Source organism: Protopterus annectens, chromosome 13.part0 (assembly GCF_019279795.1).
Source record: "Protopterus annectens isolate FY-2018-M chromosome 13.part0, PAN1.0, whole genome shotgun sequence".
NCBI lineage: Eukaryota > Metazoa > Chordata > Ceratodontiformes > Protopteridae > Protopterus > Protopterus annectens.
Window position 1 is genome coordinate 1,002,486,906 of NC_056747.1, and position 22,471 is coordinate 1,002,509,376.

Here is a 22,471-nt window from a genome sequence, read left to right on the forward strand (position 1 = left end):
CACTTCTGTAAATGACTATATTAGTTACCTTTTTTTCTTCCCTTTGCTTGCCTCCCCATTTCACCACTTTCCTATCAACCCCATTTTTACTCCTTTAATCTGGTCAAAAATATAATCACACACAACACACATGGCCAGAAATGGCCCATAATAAAGTCTTCACTATTTGGCCTCTACATTTGCACAGCGTTTGGCATTGTACATCAGTACTGAGTGGTGCTGAATGGCTGTTCATGTCCTATTGCAAAACTGGTGAGTTCTTCCTGTTGGCCACACTATTCTGGTTATCTTCATGCAATACTGCTTAAACTCACTGTGCTAGAAGAACACAGAGTTAAAGTAGAGTAAAGGCACTACATTTAAACAGTTACTCTGACAGTTCTTACATTGCTGGAGGCAACAAAGTGTAATGACATAAATCACTTGACTAAAAATTGTTTTCACCCATGGCATCAAGGGTTCAATTCCAGCATCTCACATAATTTCTTAGTGTGTTGTTATATGCCTATGATATTTTTAAAACACATCTTCACATTTGCCACAGTTATGAGTACTGGCCATAAAAAGAATATTTGAAGTGACATCCATCCCCACAGCTATGAGATATTTGTCCAACCTTGTTCTGCTTGTCATAAGCCTGTTGTCCCTCTACTAACTCTTCTGTCAGCTGTGCTATGCTGCAGAGCATGGCAGTTTAATAATGAAAACAAACCAAAAACATGTCCATGAATGTTCCATTGTACCAAACATTATTATGTGTATAATCATGTCTCCTTGTATTCACCCATTCACTTCTACCCCTCTTTATGTGTTTGTGTGTGTGTGTGTGTGTGTGTGTGTGTGTGTGTGTGTGTGTGTGTGTGTGTGTGTGTGTGTGTGTGTCTGTGTCTGTATCTCTTAGTCTCATGGATGTAAAGGTTAACTCATGATTTCTGAATACTCTCTTGACCCTGCTGATGGATAATACCAATGTTACCTTGATTTAATAGGTTATCAGTGCTCCTGTAGTGTGCAGGTCTTATAAATCTGCTGTAGGATTCCTTTGTGTTATGTTCAGGTGATGATCAGATGTATAAATGTACATTTACATCTTGTTATGGCTTATAACCCAGCAGCAGGAAATGTTCTTAAGGACTGTTTTCAGAGATCTCTTTCCTCTGTGTCTGTTTCCTATCCATCTGTCTACCCCTTTCCCCTACATAAGTATGATACATCTGCCTATCACATAAACTGTAAGGTGGGTCACAAATTATATAACTGTCAAAAATCAATTCCCCCATGGCTCCATTATATTTTAGATGTCCCACAGCTTCTTCAAACAGATGTATATAGATGTCACTCTATATCTCCTCTGTCCTTATCTCATGCAATTCATGCTACAGAACAAAACATATTCTGATTGAGAAGGCATGTAATAACAACGCACCATTAGGATGTTTATGAATGTGCCAGGACAGTACCTCCTATATCTTCTACAGCCCTGTGTCTGTCATTACCTACTCTGTCCTATCAGAATATACTGTAGCATCTTTAGTAGGATGATGGATAAAATGTTCATCTAATACGATGTGCAAACTGTCCTTACTGTGAAGAAGCATACCATACACACTTTCCAGGATGCCTGGCCCTACACAAATAGTTAGCATATCTGCTGAGTCATACTAATCACTTCAAAAGATGTACATCCTCTTGTCATTTGTAGCAAGCTGTACATAAAATTAACTTGTGATTTGCAGTGAGGCCTGCAAAACAGCTTGTAGTATTGAGTTAAGCATTACTGATACAATTTGGGAAGATACATATGTTAGCGTAGTCATTGATATTCCCATTTGCAGTCCTGATCACATTTACTTAGCTAATGACATCCTGACATACTTTGTAAAAAACAAGAGTACCAGGTGGATTTGAACCCTGGCTCATCTGTACTGTGAACAGAAGCTCATTGTTCTTCCACTCTATGTCACAGAGAAAGCTAGGCAGCAGTTCTATTATCCACATGCAGTACTGTCCAAAGTGCTGAGGGCCACGCATTGCCACTGAGCCTGTTTGCGTGCAGGAAGGCGTACTACATTAAAATTTTCACTATTTTTCTTAAGCAGAGAACCGTGTTTGCTCAGTGCTTAATGTCACGCAGATGAGAAAGGCAATGCCAACAGTTATTTATGTAATAAAACTTTAGCCCCAACATTTCAAAGATAGACTACAGCATGCATATCATTGTATCTGCAAGCAATTTCCCCCAAAACATATATTGCAAGCCTGACACATGGAACATTACCAGCAAACAGATTTATTTTGCAGTTAGCCCCAATCAGGTCAGTTACTGTATGTCCATATTTGTGCACAGTTTGGAAATGAGTACCAGTAGACACTGCTACTTCACAAGTCCAAGTTGAATTCCTGAAATTCAAATCATGCATGTGCTACTACTTTGCCATCATTCTTGCAAATCAGCTTCTCGGTGATGCACTTTGTGAAGAGATGTATAACATGTCTAATTCTGGTTACTGGGCTGTAATCCTCCAATACATAAGAAATGCATTCATAAACACAAGACAAGGGCAATGACGTGTGCTTGACTGAATGCATACTTTCTGATACTCATGCATCCGCTGCAGCAATGCACTTGCAAATGATATATCAGTACTTTGGCCATTGTCAGACAAACTCAAGAAATACATTGCCTAACAGCACTGTCATATTTGGTGAGGGTTATTGTAATGGTGAACATTGGTCATGCATAATCATATCTCACTGATATTGTCAATAATTTTTATTAATGTGGACATACCTTTGTCTGAATATGAAGACATATAACTCCATCATTGCACTATTGCTGTTTCTCAAGTGTGTGTCTGTGTGTGTGTGTGTGTGTGTGTGTGTGTGTGTGTCTGTGTGTGTGTGTGTGTGTGTGTGTGTGTGTGTGTGTGTGTGTGTGTGTGTGTGTGTGTGTGTGTGTCTCATTTATAGAAAATTCTGAAAAACAGGTACATGTCTGTCTCGCTTCTACAAGATGCATTCATGACAGCTTATCTGACCTAGGTTGCCAGCATGTATTTCTAACTACTTTTACAAACTGTGCTCACACAATCATAACCCAAATCCTGGCTTTGCACCCAAGTCTCATAACAGTATACATTACTGGCAACACTATGATGATGTAACACTCTATAAAGTGCACTCTATCAGTGTTGTAGTAAAGCTTGTGCAATGGCAGTAGTATTAAGTACTATGTTTTCTAGCTTGTGTAACTTAGACATGTAGGGGTTCTAATGTCCCAGCTCTCAACTTGTGTGTATGTAGTTAGAAGCATAAGTCCATGTCATGCTTCCCTTACTCAAGAAGCATTCAATAATTGCTTTTACACTGCTGCATGACTCCACTGCAATTTCATACAGCCTTCCCAACATCCTTGACTCAGCATACACTGATGATGACATCCTCTGTAAATTGCACTCTGACACTGTCAAGGTCAGACTGTTGTGATGCTAGCATTAAGTACTCTGTTCTGTAGTTTGTATAATAAAGTAAAACTGTGTTCAAATCTCACAGCAGTTAATTGATGTGTGTGTGTGTGTGTGTGTGTGTGTGTGTGTGTGTGTGTGTGTGTGTGTGTGTGTGTGTGTGTGTGTGTGTGTGTGTGTGTGTGTGTGTGTGTGTTTTCCTTTAACTTTCAGTTAGGATGGAATTTTACACCGGGATGTGAGTCCACAGCTATGTCAGACACTCCTCCCAACATCTTCCTTTCAGCATACACCAATGATGTCATCCTCTGTAAAGTACACTCTGACACAATTAAAGTCAGACTTCTGCAGTGGTACTAGTCTTAATTACTATGTTCTCTAGCTTGTGCAACTGAATAGGTAGGATTTCTAATCTCACATCAGTCAAGTTGTGTGTGTCTTCCTTCACCTATCAGTCTCACATCTTCATTTCAGCATTTGAAGATGATGTCATCCTCTCTAAAATACAATCTGATACAATGAAAGTCTGACTTCTGCAGTGGCACTAGTATTGTGTTAAATACTATATTCTCTAATTTGTGTAACCTAGATAGGCAAGGGGTTCTAATCTCACAGCAGTCAACCTGTGTGTGTGTGTGACTGTGTCTTTATTCAGCTATCAGTCTAGACACAATTTTACACCAGGATGTGAGTCCACAGCTATGTCAGACACTGTTTCCAACATCTTCTCAGCATACAGTGATGCTATCATCCTCTATAAAGTACACTCTGACACAGTGTAAGTTAGACTTATGTGGTGGTGCTAGTCTTACATTGTATAGAATTCAACTTAAATACCTAGACAGGTATGGTGTCTGAATCTGACCTAAGTCTACAGGTGTGTGTCGGTTGTATATGATGGTCATTTTGAATTTCTTCTCATTTGACTTCCACTCAGGAGAATCTTTTATATAGCCCCCTGAATTCAACATCGCCTTTTTCCCCTCTGTCCACATAACATCTTTTGTGTGGAACACTGAGGATGTCACCATCTGAAAGATGCATAAACACATCATGAAGCAGAGTCCCTCCATGACCCTCTTCAAGCTATCATCAGATCACTGGATGTGTGTTTGCTACATCACTCATAGGGTGGTGCCCATGTCCTATAAGAACAGAGGCAGTCTGTAATAAAATCAAACATGTGAGCATATACCCCTACTATCTGCCCTCACCTAGAGATAGTGATTTGTGTTTTAGTGGGATAATAATAGCTAGGCTTATATGGGCTCCTGACCATTAGCCTAGTAATTTATATGACCCTATGAACATTGTACATGTCAATGTTGTTGTCACCCACATGTGCTATGTTAAGGGGTGAATGTACTGTAGTCCTATAATGGTATATTCAAATCTGGGATTTGAGCTATTGTATTGATGTCCACTGCTGCTATTTGGTTACATGTTCCTTCCACAACAGTTTCAGCAATATGCCTCCTGGGACTGGGGACATAGAATGATGCTATCTATATTGTTGCCTTACTAGGGCATGTGTTCTTGTAGTGGAGTATATCAACATTATATGAAGTCCTCATGCAACCATCGCAGTGACAACTGTAGTATGGCACAGGTGTGCATGTGTACACCTGAACCATCACAGTGACAGCTGCAGTATGGTGCAAGTGTGCATGTGTATACATAGCATCTGAAACTTTTACCTTTCATACAGCAGTATTATGTCATAGTGATTATATGGGTACATACTCCTGGGTTCATCAACATGTTGCAATGCTGTTATATAAACAAACATATAACATTGTGAGATTCACTTGTAACCTTGGCAAATTCAATGTACGGACTAGTGTTGCTTTTCACAAGGATTATACTTGTGCTTCCCAAAAGCATCATGTGACTGTCAACATTTTTGTCAACTGTTCTGCATAAACTGCAGCAATCTCAATTGCAATGTGCCCATATATGGTGTCAGGGCCATCACCCACACATTTCCACTGATAAACACATTGGCATATGATGTACAACTGATGCAATACTGTGAAATAGATAGCGTTGTATAACTGTATTAACATTTCCACTGTGTCACATGTGATTCATACCCAAGGTTTTATTTGGGGGTGATGTACAGCTTGATCACTTCTAAATTCACTCATTAGATTGAGATGCTTCAGACAATATACATTGCTATAACGTGGCAGATGCATGCAATACCAACTGTGCATAGGAAATCCACTCCTAATAGTGTGGTATTTGTATGTGTTGATCTATACAAAAGGCAAACATCTTTATCTGGCTGATACCTTATCCAGATTGTCCAGAAATACAATGGAACAGCTTGATGCAGAGAATTTTGACTTTGACATAATGGACGTGTGTAAATTTTCTATCACAAGACTTGATGAGCTGAGAAATCATACAAAGACTGATCCAATTTTGCAAAAGCTCAGCCACTACATTAATGTTGAATGGCCGTCAAAGCAATCTGGTGTACGACCAGATGTGCAAACTTATTTTCCTTACAGAGATGGGATGTTGATGGAAATTGGCATTATTTTCAAAGATCCTAGAATTGCTCCTGCTTCCTTGCAACATGAATATAGTCATATTTTGCATCATGGTCACCCAGGTTCTGAATCTACTAAAAAAAGGGTGAGAGAGCTAGTATTTTGGCTTTCTCTAGTAAAAGACATTGATAAAATACTTTCTTCTTGTTCAGCATGCAATAGTACTAAACTACATTTGCAAAGAGAACCACTTCAGCTAAGTCAAGTTTCTGAACTACCTTGGTCAACAGTAGCCACTGATTTATTCGAGTGGAACAATCAGCATTACTTAGTACTGGTAGACTATTATTCAAACTGGTTTGAGACTGATTTACTACCTAACCTAACATCCACTGCTGTTATCACTGATTTGAAATGTCATTTCTCAGTCCATTGTAGTCCACACAGAGTTATTTCTGACAATGGTGCACAATTTACTAGTCAGTTGTTTCAGAAATTTGCAAGAGAATGGGACTTTGTACATGTTACCAGAAGTCAAGAATATCCACAGTCAAATGGACTAGCTGAACATGCAGTACAGAGTGCAAAGCAATTACTTGAAAGGTCAAAGCTCAACAATACCGATGTCTTTTTGAATTTACTTAATCTCAGAAACATACATGACGATATACTTGGCTCGCCTGCTCATAGACTTCTATCCAGGAAAACTAGAACAACATTGCCTATTAGTTCCAGTTTGCTAAGGCTTAAAGCTAAGAATAACAGAACCATTAGAGCCCAGTTATTCAGGAGGCATTCTTTCTAGAAGTCCATCTATGGTAAATTGAGCAGATTTCTTTGTCCATTGAAAGGATAGACAGTGAGGCTACAAACGGCAAAAGGTTTCGACTGGATTGGTCAAGTAACAGGTATATGTACTGAGCTGAGATCCTACTTCGTAGAATCTAAGGGTGTGGAGCACAGTAGAAATTGCAGACATCTTCTTCTTGTACCAGAATTGATATTGCAGCATTGTTCCTGTGATACAGACTCTAAATTTCAGAGCAATCCAGACAATGTTCCTGTGGCAGAACGTGTCTTAACTTCTATTTCCATTCCTGATGATGTTCCTGATGTACCTGAGGTTGGTCATTCAGTAAAGACAGTCCCAGTTGCTAAATCTGATTCTAAATTTTATGTCACATGTTTTGGTCATATTTCCAGACCTAGTGTGGAATACACAGCGACCTGGACTTGATTGTATATATGTGTATCTAGTTTTGTATAATTGCATGACAGATAATTATTTGTATTGCTTGCATGTCAACTGTTATTGTCAATATTGTATAACCTATTTCACAAAGAAAGAGGATGTAGAACAAAGCATGTTTGCTGTATCTTTAAGAAGCATGTCAAGGACTGAACATGCATATAAATAACAAGCATGTGGTGATCTCAGTGCCATTTTAAGAATGCAGCCAGAGAATGAGTATGTATGAGTATAATAGCTAGTTTAGATATAAGTTTACCTAAGTTAAAGTTAATAAAACTTGATCCTGATGTGTTTGTACATAATAAAGCTGCTTGAACAGAACCCACAAAGTCTTGTCTATTGTATCCTGACTTCACGAGCGACAACCTGTTTTCTATTTCTTGTATTTTTTTGTCTCTCACCTTAATCAAGTATCTTGTTCTTATGGAAATACAACTTCTTGGTGTTGTATGCCTAGATCCTAATGTTAAACATTTTTTTTTTATTTTTAGCATTTAAGCAAATTATTTTTCAAAACTTTCTACATTCCTTCTGCAGTTTTTCCACTGAATGCATTACTCCAATTAGTTTTACAGTAAACTCTCAGTTAACCAGAACTCAAGCAACCAGTAAAAACATGAAGAAATAAAGTAAAGAATGAACAATTCAGTTTTTCATGTGTTGCACTTTCTGTTTCCCCCCACAGAAACATAGCTTATGTTTTTAGAGTTTTAGAGTTTTAAAAAGGAAAATACAAATAAATTCCCCCTCTCTCTCTCCAACCTGAGAACAAGTCAAACCAAACAGCTCAAATCGCCAACATGTCAACACTCACTCCATACTCACTCAGCCAGTTTGCATCAGATTGCACATTCTCTCTTCAAGCTTTCATACATGCATTCACTCACTTTCTCTCTCCAGTCTCTCACACACTCTGTCACCAGCTTTCCTACATCTCTTGGATTTCTCACACACTTTCACTTCTGCTTTCATTCATGCATTCACTCCCTCTTTGTCTCTCTCTGATCTTTTACACACACACACTCTTCAGCTTTCATACATCTCTCCAGTCTCTCACACACGGTCGCTTCTGTGTCATAAAATATTATTATTCCAGCCAGGCTTTTAATTACTGTATTTCAATATTAAAATCACATCAATACTGTGTTTATGGTATGGTATGGTATGGAATAGTATAGGGCACAGTATTTATCAGGTCTATTTTTATAGTAACTCTCAGGCAACCAGAAGCTACACTTATCCGGCATCTGCCAATCTGAGAATTTACTGTACCTAGTGACTGTTTTGCTTCCTTATAATCTGTTGTTATTCTTCTGACCTGACTCTCCTTTCTGTATGTGATTTGTGAAAAATATGACCTAACACCTGTAGAAGCTATGCTAAGATTGCTCTAATTTCCCTACTAGCAGTCAAAGAGTCCTTGTGGATGAGGTTGTTTGTACCAACATGAATAAAAACAGATCATACTTCCTTACATTAAGGTGTTCTAAGGCCTGTCTCACATTATTTATTTTTGCTCTTGGCAAGCATAACACTAGTTGATGTTTATTATATTCTCTGAAATGTATCACTTCCTCTCTAATAACTGAATCTCCAATTACAAGAATATTTTTTCTGATCAGATCTGAAGAATCTTCAACTTCTCATTCAGTAATACCTGCTCTATCAATTGTTACAAAGGAATGATCTTCATCACCATTAGTCTTATTAATCCAACTGTTTTCATTGCTTATTAAGTTTGCAAGCATACAGTTCTCATCCAGCTGCCTTTGTGCATCCACTGCTTGAGCCACGTTGTCAACATCTGTCTTACCCCTCTTTTTTCTTACAGTAATGTTCTTTGATCCTTCTATCTTCAGTCTTTCTTTCTTCCTTTTCACCTGCCTTTTGGACCTATTTGCCAGTATTGTGATGGGGAAAGCAACTATTTTTTTAGATTGTCCGATGGCAGCTTGTCAGCAGCTAAGGTGGTGGATTTTAATTTAGGCAAAAGCTTTTTTTATAACAGAGGCGGGTACTTGGAATGAGGTTGAAGTGTTGGGAGAGATTTGGATTTGTTGACAGGATAGAGAGTGAGAGAAACAGAAGTGGCAGAGTCAATGTTAGCAAAGGACAATATGATCTGTTTAAAGGACTTGATGAACTGGGAGGACATTGATTCAGTACAGTTACTGGTTGTTGGTGAAGGAATGGTAGTTTGGTCATGCTGTAGTAACCTATTTAGGGATTACCAGTTTTTTTGCTATTTGTATTGAAGGTCACTATAGTATGTTTGTTTATCTAGTTTGATATGGAGTTTAGTAAAGTTTCTTAGGTGCCTAAATACTTGTATTGCGTTTTGAAACTTATGTTTACATTTTTCTTTCCATGCTTTGTCACATTCTAACATTAGTTGTTTTGTTTCCTTACTTAGCCATGGCACAGGGTTGGACCTGATCATTTCATTGTGGATTGGAGTTAAGATGTTAAGTATTTTAAGGAAAATGTCATTGAAGTGGGAGACTGCAGAATCTAGTGGCATGGATTTTAGCATATTCTAGTTATACTGAGGTAGTATTTTAATAAAGGTGTCTTTGTCAAATGAGGTTGAATTTCATATTTGGTTATTTATGATTTCTTAGATCTGGCTAGTATAGCTTCTAATGGCATACATTGGCAGGTGATCATATATGGTGTCTAATGGACATCCAACTGCAATTACCTTGGCTGGTTTATTGGTGAGCACCCAGTCTAAGGGTAATTGCCTACTGGAGTTTTTGTCAATTCTAGTGGGGGATGAAATTAATTGAGTAATGCCATATAACTGTATGGATTGTAGTACTGTTTATAAGCTGCCAGTCTATATTTAAGTCTCCTACAATGAGGGTTTCATACTGGATGGTATGAGATATCCAGTGAAGGAGATTTTTGGCAGTATTGATGTTGTTACCTGTTGGGATCTATAACTTTGCGATACAGATTGTTTTTCTATTATTCATTTTTAGTGTTGCTAAAATGATCTCAGCATTTTTAGGATATCTTGCTTAAGTAGGGTAATATTTAGGGAGTTTGTATAGAGAATTGCAACACTTCATGCTCACTTGTTTATCCTGGGTCTATATCATATGAGCAAATTGCACAAATTGCAAACACTCATAATATCAAACATACCAGACCTCAAAGTGCTTTTTCTGAGATCACGGTACAGTGAAAAATGGGATATTTGCCCCTTCCTCACTGTAGTGCAATCTCAGAGTTGGAATATATATTTAGCAGGGGGTGTAGGGGGCACAATAGCAAGTTCAAGGTACAGTATGTTCGATATTATATGCGTTTGCAATTTGTGTGATTCGCTCATATGATATAGACCCATTTATCCTATCAATGTGGGTTATATTAAATCCTGTAGAGGGTGATGTCTTATCAGGTATTTCTGGTTTTAGTCAGGTGTCTGTGTCAATGACTATATCTGGGGAGTGGACAACGAGGAGGGCATGGATGCAATGGATGTTATTAAGCATACTGGTCAAATTCACATATAACAAGTGGAAGTTATATTTGGAGGATAAATGTGTGATGGTAGTGTGGGCACTGAGCAGGGTTTAGTCTAAGTAGAGCTGTTGGAGGGAACTAAGATTTGGGGAAATATCTTCACTGATCAATTGAGTGGTTCTTCTGTGTAAGGAAGTATATAACCAAATTGGATTTTGCTTTAGTTCTATTGGTGCCCTGGTGGTTGGATACTTCAGTTTTATGTATTTATGGCTGAATAAATTTAGGGTGGATGAGCAGTAGAGGCTGGGTGATGTTGTAAGGGAGAGGAGGGCTGCAGATTTGTTGAGTAGATGTGCATACGGGCGTGAGGTATATTTCTGTACTGGGACAGTTTGATAGTTGGTGATATAGGCTAGAAAGTAGAGGAGAGTGACATGGAAAGCGTTAGGTAATGACATTTTTAAACATACAGTATATAATTGTTAGTAGGATATAATGGATTAAAATGTTTAGGCTGCAGTTAAGGATAAATTACTTTATCTGGTAGAGTAGCAAAATATAGTGAATTGTATAATATCAGCTACTCGAGGTTGAGGATTATATATTAGATGTGTGTTGTGATTGGTTGTGGGGGTGGAGTTGTGGGTGTTTAAATCTAGCAGTAGAGGGGGATGTGGGAACTGGGCTAGGGTAGGGGAGTAGAGTAGTAGGGGAAACTAAATTACTGATTTCTGATTTTTCTTTTTTTGAGAAGAATGATGGAAGAAAAAGGCAGACATTTATGCAAAGGAGGTGTGTAGTTAATGAATGTGCACATTGTAGTGAAGATGTATACAAACTTTGACAATATTGGTATAAAACTGGTATTTTTCTTTATGGGAAAGGATAAAGGTAGTGGACAGAAAAGACATGCTAAATGCCCAGAAGGTAAGAATAGGGTACTTGTTTGACAGGCAGTTATACAATGGAAAACTTAATTTATAAAAAAATGAGGTTGTACTGCATAGGAAAATCAACTTTTCTCTAAAATACAGAAACCGAAGACTCAGTTACGCTAAGTGAGAAACTGCAGAGTATAAAGTCATCTACTAAGAGGGTACAAATTTGGCTCTACAAAAATCAAAAGTGCAATGGCTTTTTGAGAATAATGTTTCATATTGTTTGCTTCTTTGGCACTACAACCACATCCTACACCATACAGAACACTATTGAGAAAAGGGCCATTCAAGGAATAGCTTAGAGCTTTTTATAGTAAAAGGCTATCAGGGAAAGTATTTGTTAAAACTGGAGCAGTGGGTCCAGTTTAAAAAAACAATGCATTCCATTAATTTACTCAATCTGGTAAAAACATAATCTTCATATATAGCCTGCACATCACCTTGGTTGAGGTTGTTTCTCCTATTTCAATACACAATTTTGTTTTGGCATCTTCTAGTGTTTTGGCCTGTTTCAGTTGTAAAGTCATCTTGTTTCAGAGCTCAGCTGTTCTTTCAGGTTGACAGTTTGCAATTATATTAATCCATTTGTGTCTTTTCTCTACAGTTTTGAACTACTTGGTCATAGGTCTTTCACTAGACTTACCTTCTGTAAATTCAAACAATTAACAAATGATTTATCTATATTTGATACACAATCTAATATATGGTCACCTCTGATGTTTTGGTTACATACTGCATGTATATGTTCCACAAATTTAAGTTTGTCATTGATAAAGTACTCCTTGATAGTATAACTGTATGGAGTATTCACCTTTACAGAAAATGGCTGACTTCTATTTATTTTTCATTTCTGTTAAATGTTATTATTATAACAGCCTCTAGGCATCTCAAAATGAGCCAGAGTCCCCAAGCAATAAATAGATTATTTCCCAACTATGAACAGGTGAAGCCAGTGGAAGGAAAAAACTGAATACTTGTTACAGGCAAGCTCAGAAAGATCTCTTCTGCTTTTTGCATCTGAAAATCTATCAATAGCCAACAAAATGCAGACTTACTTTTATTACTTTGATAAGATAAAACCCAGCTTGAATCTTCCCAAAGAGATACTACTACTTTAGTAGTGAAATGTAAACAAGTCTTCATCATTACTTGCAACCTGTGGCAGGAATTTCTGAAGCTGCCTTTATTTAAAATAATGCAATGAATGTATGCTATAACCTTAAACCAGAAATGTATCCCTGGTTTGGCACCTATGTCTAATGCAAACAGGTAACCTGTAAATGGTTAATCTCCCAGGTCCATGCTTACACTTATCAAGGGTATCAGAACTTGTTAGAGATTTGGGATGCAAGGCTAGGCTTAAAAAGGTCCTTGTGGTTGTTAGCCTGATAAACATCTATGAACATGTGAACTGGACTCAGGAAAGACAGCAGCTAATATCTCACAGCACTCCAAGTATAATGGGTAAGTCTATTTAACACCTCTACTTTTTCAGGTGAAACAAGAAAATTATGTACTTACATAATGACTGATCTGTTTTGTCTGCTTCCATCCTTGCTCAATTGAAGGGTCTTTGGATCCATCTTCAGCCACTCTAGACTTTACGATCCATAATTAAGGCTCAACCCCTTACACACAATTCCCTCCTGTCCCCAGCATTACCCAGATTTTGTTTGCTACTCATCAAGTACAGACATGGTTCCTCACTCAAGGTTGCCTTAGCTAAGTTCACTTACAGAATTTATATTCTTCTTGGATTAGTTAGCAGTTTTTTGTCAGTAGTTTATTTGTGGTGCCTGTTACCTGTTTTTTCCACTTACCTCTACCCCCCAAAAAAAGCAGATTCTTCTGCTTCTTCCTTTTCTCAACTTTTCTCACTCTTGGTGCCCTTTCTTTTATAATAGAATAGTAGTATATCTCGCTGTTAAGCTACGGTGGTGCAGCGGTAGCGTTGTCGCCTCACAGCAAGCGATTCTCCTGTTTGATTCTCGGCTGGAGTGCCTTTTGTGTGGAGTCTGCATGTCCTCCCTATGGTTGAGTAGCATTTGAAAGACATGCGTGAATGGGCGTCCTTCGTTGAGTGTCGAGCTGGCACCTCGGCACTGTAAAAATCTACTGCCAATCATTAGCGGACCGGAGTTCTGCTGTGGCAACCCCTAACCAGGAAAAGCCAAAAGAAAAACAAGAAGTGTTTCTTGCTGTTACTTTTGATGTTGTGGTTACTTCAGCATTATTATTATTTCTTTGGACTTTTTAAGTATTTAGTCGTCAGTCATATCTAATAAGCTTTCTGGTTTTAAGAAGTACGTGGCCTGCAGTCACAAGATTACAAACTCGGATGCCCATCTGGAATGCATTTACTTTTTGGGTGCTGTCTACTTTGATAAAGACTGCAGCATTTGTACTGCCTTTGACTAGAGAGCCATTATTGAAAGCCACAACAAGTTGGTACTTAAGAGACTTCTCCCTGCTTCTGTGTGTATCTGTAGCCACCTCATCTGCCAAAAAGCTTTCAGACAGATACAAACTGGAGAAGAGTGTCGACAAGCTCAAGGAAAAGGGCAGGGAGCATAGAAAGTACTCCCCCAACTGTGCTTCTTTATCTGTGTTTTTTCTGTCTCCATTACCAAAACTTCCTAAAGCTTTAGCTTTGACTCCACCATCAGATCTGACAGTTAGTGAATTACAGACTCCTCTCTTTCCAGAGCCTAGATTTTCTTCAGAGCTGGTCTCCCCTAGACTGTGCTCCCCTTTCTTGCAGTATAGACCCTGTCATAGGTCATCCAGAACTTTCTCAACTATGTCCTCCACCAGATCTGTCTAGTCTACAAGGAGCCTGACAGAAGCTGATGTGGATAGGATGATAAGGATTATCCTCAAGAATCAAATTCAGTTGGGTATTCTCCCAACTGCCACCCTGGTCAAACCCATGAGCTTTGACCTTTTCCCCCTACCTGTGGTAGCCCCTACACTGATCTGCCTTCCCCCAAAGCTGGAAGGCAGATCAGTGTAGGGGCTACCTGTGGTAGCCCCTACACTGATCTGCCTTCCAGTTTTGGGGACTTTGGATCCTAGTTTCTCCCAGGAACTGTCCTTGTCTGATCAGAAGTCTTGGTTGGCTTCCACTCCAGCAACATCTCTGATCCAGCCAGTTCCAAGTGTCTTGGATCTGGAAACATCTTGGAGCCAAAGCATTCATGCTGGTTCTGGGGTTGAGGATTGAGTCTGAACTTGTCAGAGCCTTTTCCTGATGCCAGTTTAGGGGCCATGGATCGAATCCAAAGTTGTTGGAGCCTTCTCTTATTCTTGAACCCTTCATTCTAGACAGTTTGGTTCTGAAGTTGGTGTCAGAGCAGAGTCAGGTTGGTTCTTAGAAGCAACATAATTTGGAAGCTTCAGCTCCTACTGGATTGATATTGGCCTCCACCTCAGCTTCTGCCTTTGAAATGGTAGAGAGAGCTCTCTCAATTTCTTGTGAGTGGACTTCCCCTGGTTTCTTAACTCCACCTTTCTGCCCAGTGAAAAACCTTAGGCCTTGATCCTGCTCCTCCTATCCCATCAGAACAGACAGTTTCCCTGAGCCTTCAGACGGTCTACATTCAGGATTCCCTCAATCTTCTGAGTCATCCCTGGAGCATCATTGTAGAGACCCCTTGGAAGCATACATGCAAGAGGTTGCCCATTGAGTCCTCACAGAAGCCACTCACTGAAGACAAGGGTATTGATGATGGGGAAGGGTCCTGAGATCATCTCTTGAGGATATCTCTTTCAGGGTAATTTTCAAATTATTGAGAAAGAAAGGTAGTTGGTCCTCCTAAGCCTGCAGAACCAGTGTTTCTTGAAGCCTTCAATTCAGCCTCAGCTACTTCATTGGTGATCCCACCAGCTGATGAGACAGTAGATTTATTTATTTATTATTTTATTTATTTTATTTCATTTTACGTTTGTTGACCAGGCTAGTCTAACTGGATATATGTCCATTTTCAGTAGAGGCCCGGGGAGAAAAGCTCCATGACACACATGATAATAAAGTTGCAGGACAATATAAAATGACTTCAGATGTGTATACAAGTATAAAATGGAATACTACAGAAATAATACAGAGAGGACATAAGACAATACAATATGAAATGCATTCAATACAGTTTATAGTTTAAAATAGCAAGTAAGTACATTACTTAATATAGAAAAAAGGGAGGTATACAGGCTAATTCCATATACAAGTATGGTACAATCAAAATCAGATTGAAAAATAATGAGTGTAGTAAAAAAAAAAATCTCATTCAGCATGGAAGGAGCTGGATGTGGCTCAACCTATTCTCTGGAAACCTGATAAGGTCCTTGTGGCACTGAAGGATCAACAGCATTGCTGCATATGGCTAGCAGTGGAAGCCATGTTTGTAGGGGCAGCAACAAAGAAAGAGTTGGCCGAAGAAAGCTCATTTGTCTGTCCACCTAACGGAGTCTAGAGCATTGGGAAGGTTTGGAAAGCATGGTTATGCTTCACCTATCTTCGATGTGAGGGTGCTGAATTATATGGTACACATGACAAGATTTAAGTGAGAGATATGACTAAGGAGCTCTCCAAATCTCCCTCAGGGTCCATGTCTGTGGAGGACAAGAAATTTGTGGAGTCACAGCTGGCTATATTACAATCCCTATCAAATGCCTCCATGTGCCTGATATCTAACATGACTGGGGGTATTTTAAGAGCCACTACCACAGGCATTACTGTAAATAGACATGCTTGGATGTGCTTGTTTAACTCTGTGTAGCCTTTTAAGATGTCCTTTGTCAATGTCCCTTTCAATGGTTAGACACGTTTTGGACCAAAGGTCAAGGATACACTTTCTGGAAATAAACAAAATGGGAAAACCCTTTATGCTGTAGGCATACAGTCCTCTACCCCCAGAGGTCATTCTCTAGAAACTAGAAAGCGGTAAGAAGCTGTGGTTTTAGAAGTCCCAGGGGTTTTCCCTGGACAGTTCTGGAGATAGATCCCCTCAGGGCAGTTGCAGGATTCTAATGGCAGACATCATCTGTGAAGTAAAGGAAGCCTGCAAAACCAGGGCTTCAGGGCTTTTTCTCCAAGAGGCCTTATCAGTACTTCTGAATGGCTGCCTGGCTGCTGTGCTTTAGAGGCACGAAGGGGGTGCTTGTCTCTGCACCCAGAGGTCTGGACATCCATCACTGATTATATCTAGGTGTACAGAATCATAATCAGAGGCTATTCCATCCCCTTTCTCTACCTCCCTCCTTTAACAAAGAAACCCTCCAATGTGCCACCCTCTCAAATGAAGTCATCTGGCAATGAAATAAAACATTTGTTAGACAAGTGAGTCATCCAGGAGGTCCCACCAGACAAATATGGATCTAGAATTTACTTACAGTTCTTTTTGATGCCAGAAAACAATGGGGATCTCAGGCCAATTTTGGAGCTTAGTCACCTCAGCCAATATGTCAACCACACAATGTTATGGATGGTTTTGATACAGTCCATCCTCTCCTGTTGAGGAAGGACAATTGGATGTGCTTGATAGACATTCAGGACGTGCACTATCACATTATAATGGACAGGTTGCCCAGAAGGTTTCTCTGATTCTGGCTGGGACATAATCATTTTCAGTTCAGAGCCCTGACCTTTGGTCTCACTACAGTCTCTGGGTGTTTACCAACTGTATGGCAATGGTTGCAGCTCACCTCAGACTGCAAGGGTTCTGGATTTTTCCATATCAAGGTGAGTGGCTCATTACTGCTTCTATGAGGTCCAGAGGTGCCGGAAACTGTTGAAGGCTGGGGGGGGGGGTGGAGGGTGAGAGGGGCACTTAGTGATCTAAAAAGGGCAATTTTTTTAAAACTATTTACTACCTCAGCATAGGTTCACTTAGAAGACATTTTACACTTGCCAATTCCCTTTTGGTGCTTAAATTAACTTTTCCTGATTGGTCTTATCCATCCTATAGGTGATAATTGTGTATTAGCCCTAGTGAGAATAACTGTGGTCACACCATAGATAATTTGAGGGAATGCATGTAAGGGATGCAGCATTTAGGAATTTCCTCTATCCATTAGTGGCACAAGGGGCAACCCTGGAGTGCATTTTCTATTACCCATCATTAGATCTAAGTTGCATTTGAATATGGACAGGGATGAGCTATCTTTTACTTGACTGGAGAGTCTGTTCTGGAATAGTGGTATCCACTGTGGTATATATCCATCTCTCGACAACATTCTGGTTAAATACCTGGACTGAGTATTTCTGATGTCATTTGACTTGCTGATGTTCAGTAGATCCACAAGTATTGGGTTGGAGGATGTCTTGTCATCTCTTAGCACTCTGTGGGAAACTGAGTATAGTGATTAATCAAGCTTTGAGGTGATCCATGCAAGACATATTCTTTAGGATTTGTATCTGTTTAGTAAGGCATCTCTATGGACATTTCAGTTGTTGCATGTGTCTGGACAGATACATGCCAAAGTGGGCATTATACAAAATGATTGACCTAATGAGGGCTTTATAAAGGGGGACAATAATATATCTAGTTCTAGTCACAATCAATTTGTTCATAAGCTGTGCAATATAGAAAGACTATCTTATGACACAGGGCACATGTTGGTCAAAAGTTAGGTCACTGTCCACACAAGTTCCCAAATGCTAAACAACTGGGTCAGCTCTCAGGAGGGTATTGTTTGTTTGGTAGTTCTCTGGGGTAGATTACTTCCCAAAGGATACAATAATTTATTTTCAATTCTTGATTCTGGCACCAGTTACTGTTTGGGACAAACGTTCCTGCATGATGGTTAAGTCATTTGGGGATTCAATAACTCCTCCTAGCTTGCAGTCATCTCAGACTTAGTCAGCCAAAGCCCTTTGGTATTGGCTTTTACTTCTGCGAAGTAGATGCCAAACAGGGAAAGTCTCACCACTAGACCCTGGGGGACTCCACTGGTGATCGGTCTTTTTCTAGCGGTAGCTCTCCCTATTTTGATCTCTTGCATTCTGTGAGATAGTTGGCAGCTTATTCAGCTTTTCTCTTATACCTGAGTAAGGGGTTGTATTACAAGGCTTGGCCAGAGCAACGTAATGCAATATGAACTGTTTTACCTTCATCCATTGCTTTGATGACAAGAATAAAGCTTAAAATTTACCCATGATTTTGAGCCTTTAATACTCTTTTTCCCTGATTCTTGCCTGAAGAGGTTGAGAGACAAGATAATTAATTTGACTGTCCATGATTTTGTGTCATACTTTTGGTCTGTTCCTCATAAGATTTGTGGTTTTCTGACAAATTTATGAGGTTGCAACTTAAATACTGACAGACTTCATATCCTTCAGAAAATGCATGCTAATGCAAAACCTGTTATTCTAGCAATTAAGCATATAAAACAATGTTTTACTTAAAAATCTGTCACTGATTCCTGACCTTTGACCTTTTCACAACCCATTACATTTTTGGTTTTATCCTTTGAGCTATGAGGTTTAAAGGATTAAATAAGAACTGTGAGCAAAAGCTGTTTACCACTTTCAAGCTCAAACTGTTGCATTTTTTTCATTTGTTCAGTTAATTAAAACAGAATTGCAACAAAAACTTGTCAATTTGAAAAATAATAATAAATAACCTAACTGAAGACTTAAAGTCAGACAAGAAGCTTTAATAACACTTTTATAAGCAGAATAAAAATCACACAGTATTTTTTATTGTTCTTTTAAATAAATGTTTCTTGCATTAATTTAAAAATCTAACAAAACTGAAGACAACTTACAGTAATGAAAAAAATGAAAAAAAAGACTTAAGGCAAGGAAGAAACTGTGGTGGGCATTTAATAAACTCCATGTAGGAATAGTGGGAAGCCTACACAGAGTGTACTGTGGCCATATCTGTGGCTCCCCCTTGGCAGCGCGCCTTACATATTAATGAAGGTGTGCTACTGAGAGAGAGATGTGTAACACAGTTACAGAATCAGTGTAGGTGGTGTGTTACATTGTCTGGAGATGAGTAACACACCCCCTGCACTGTTAAAGTGCTGGATAGCACTGAAATCTAAAATTAAAATATGTAGTAATGAATAAATAATTTAATTTAAGTCTTATTTTGTTTTTCTTTTTTTTTTTTTGAAATGTGGTTTGCCCTTAGCTAAGCTCTGCTAAGCACTGCTAAGCCAAGGTAAGCAGTACTTAAACATGACCCATTTTAGCAGTGCTTAGCAATGTATAGATCTGTTTATCTAGTTTGGGCACTGCTGAGCAATCCCAGTTTAAGCAGTCCTCAGCTCAGCTAAGTTGGTTTACACACTGTTAAGCAGTGCTAAGCATTACCAGTTTAAGCATTTCTTGGCTGAGCTCAGCAGGTTTGCTCAGTGCTAAGCAAAGTGCCGCATTTTTAAAAGTGGCCCAATAGCATCAAAGGGCGGGAAAACAGCCTTATTTAAGCTGAACAGGCAGGAATACAGCCAGAACCTGTTGAAGTATGACCCATGCAGGAACTATGGCATGAGATGGACAGGGTGCCTACTTCCAGGTGCAGCAATGGGCCATTTTGGAGTCCAGGGTCATGGTTGGACTCCTTGTTAAAAACATGATGTCTGGCAGCTGCAGGGCCAATTCCAGGGATCAGAGTACAAGGTGGAGGCCTGGGACTGGATGCCACATGACCTCACCAGTGCAACTGCTATCCCCCGCACAGTTGAGAAGGTGTGTCACCATTATGATGACCTGAAGCATAAGAATGGGGAATCTCTTGACCACTTGGATCCAAGATGCACGGGCGGACAACGCCCCACAAGTTTGCAAGTATTGTAAGATTGTTTTGCCAAATGCTAGTACGAATATGTGATAGACAGGTGCATATAATGGTGTTATTCTCTCCTTACAGCTGTAGAGGAGAGAGCTTGCAACCTGGAGGCCCATTCAGTGTGCCTGGCCAGGTTGCATCGAGAGTGTGGTAAGTACAGATATATCTTGCAATATATAGTAATATAATTAAGAAAGAGTACAGTAGTAACTACCAGTAGGTATATTCCATTTTGAGTGTACTGCAATGAATGCGGTCATAAACCTGGACTGATATAAGTGAGTAATGCCAGGTACAGTTGAATATAGATGGAAGCATAAAACCTGCTAACGTTGAGGAAAAAAGTTACCACTGCATTAATAATGCTAAGGAAATAAAAGTTTATACTTTACTAATAATAATGTTATGGTAAGAACGTACAACTGCATTCATAAATGGCAAGGGAATACATCAACTGCATTCATAATTGTAAGGAAATAAAGTACAACTGCATTCAGAATTGTTAAGGGAATAATGTTAGTACTGCATACATTGTGGCATAACAGCTGTCTTTCAATGCCTGCATTATTTAAAATGTTCCTCAATAAAGACTGTTAGATGTATACCAATGCCAGTTTCATGTCACCCCTAATAAAGCTATGTTTTGCCAAATGTTGTGTGTATTTTGGGCTGTTGGTCAAGAAATCGAGTATTACAAGTGCTGTGAAGTGAACATGGGAATAATACCATGAAGTGACTGAAGGTTAGCTGATAAAGAACTGTTTTGCTAAAGTGTAGATGTGGAGCTGTACTACAAGATATAATGCATTATGACATTTGTTCTGCACCTAGAATAGTAATGGCTAATTTATTATAGTGTGTTTTTCTCTGGATTGTCTTGTGTTAACTATTGCATTTCAGCATATGTATTCCTGAACATAGTTATGCTGCTGCAGGCAAGTATGAAACTGTAATAGCTGTAGATTGCAAATATTTATTTTTATTTATCATTTGTTGACCGGGAAAGTCTGACTAGGTTTCACAGAGCCTGTTTTCAGTGGAGGCCCGGGGAGAAATGCTCCAGATGCATGTCTTTGGAATGTGGGAGGAAACCGGAGTACCTGGAGGAAACCCACACGAACACAGGGAGAACATACAAACTCCACACAGAAGGCACCCCAGCCGAGAATCGAACCAGAGAACCTCTTGCTGTGAGGTGATAATGTTAACCACTGCACCACTGTGCAGCTGCTGACATTTGGACCATCTGGTACCATCTGGAACTGTATATGAGTCAGATAGGCAACCCAGCACTCCAATTTGGTCCATACACATCAGACATATTCCCATCCACTAGGGGTTAAATGTGTACATCTGCATTCCAAGTATTCCAAGAATAGCCCTTTTTCAGCGAAGGCCCGGGGATAAAAGTTCCAAAACATTATACAGTAAGTTATGTATTGTTAACAGATGTTCTCCCCACAGGAAGTACAGGTAAATAAATGGCTGTATTATTTGTTCAGACCAATTTGTGTGTCCAGATGTACCAGAGTGTTAACAGCAATGCTCAGCAAGGTGATAGGACTGCAGTAAATGAGAAGTCCACATATACAATACTAATACATATTATTAAAAGGAAAAAAAAGTGTTTAATCTTGGCACAGCTGTATGTCTGGTGTGTCTGTGAATGTCTGCTGAGAGACTAACCCCATGCCTGCCAAGCATGGCATGACAAGTGTAAACTCTCTGTACTGTGCACGATACATGTCTCTCAAGTGTCACGCTGTCATGGACTGAGATCATTGTTCCTAATCCCTGGGACACAGATTTAACAGCCACTTGATTTACCTGAATAGCACAGTCACACTACATCAGTTCACAGTACTCCTTGGTAGTCACATATGTTCCCCTGACATGTAATAGTCCCTGTAGTTGTGTACCTGTGGGTGTTACAGCTTGGCCCATACTGTCCCATGTAGATAGCTTGAGAGGTATGTAGGTGCTACAGAAGGATAGGGCACTTGCATACATGAAATAAGGGCAGACCTGTAGAGTATAGAAGAGTTCTGATGCA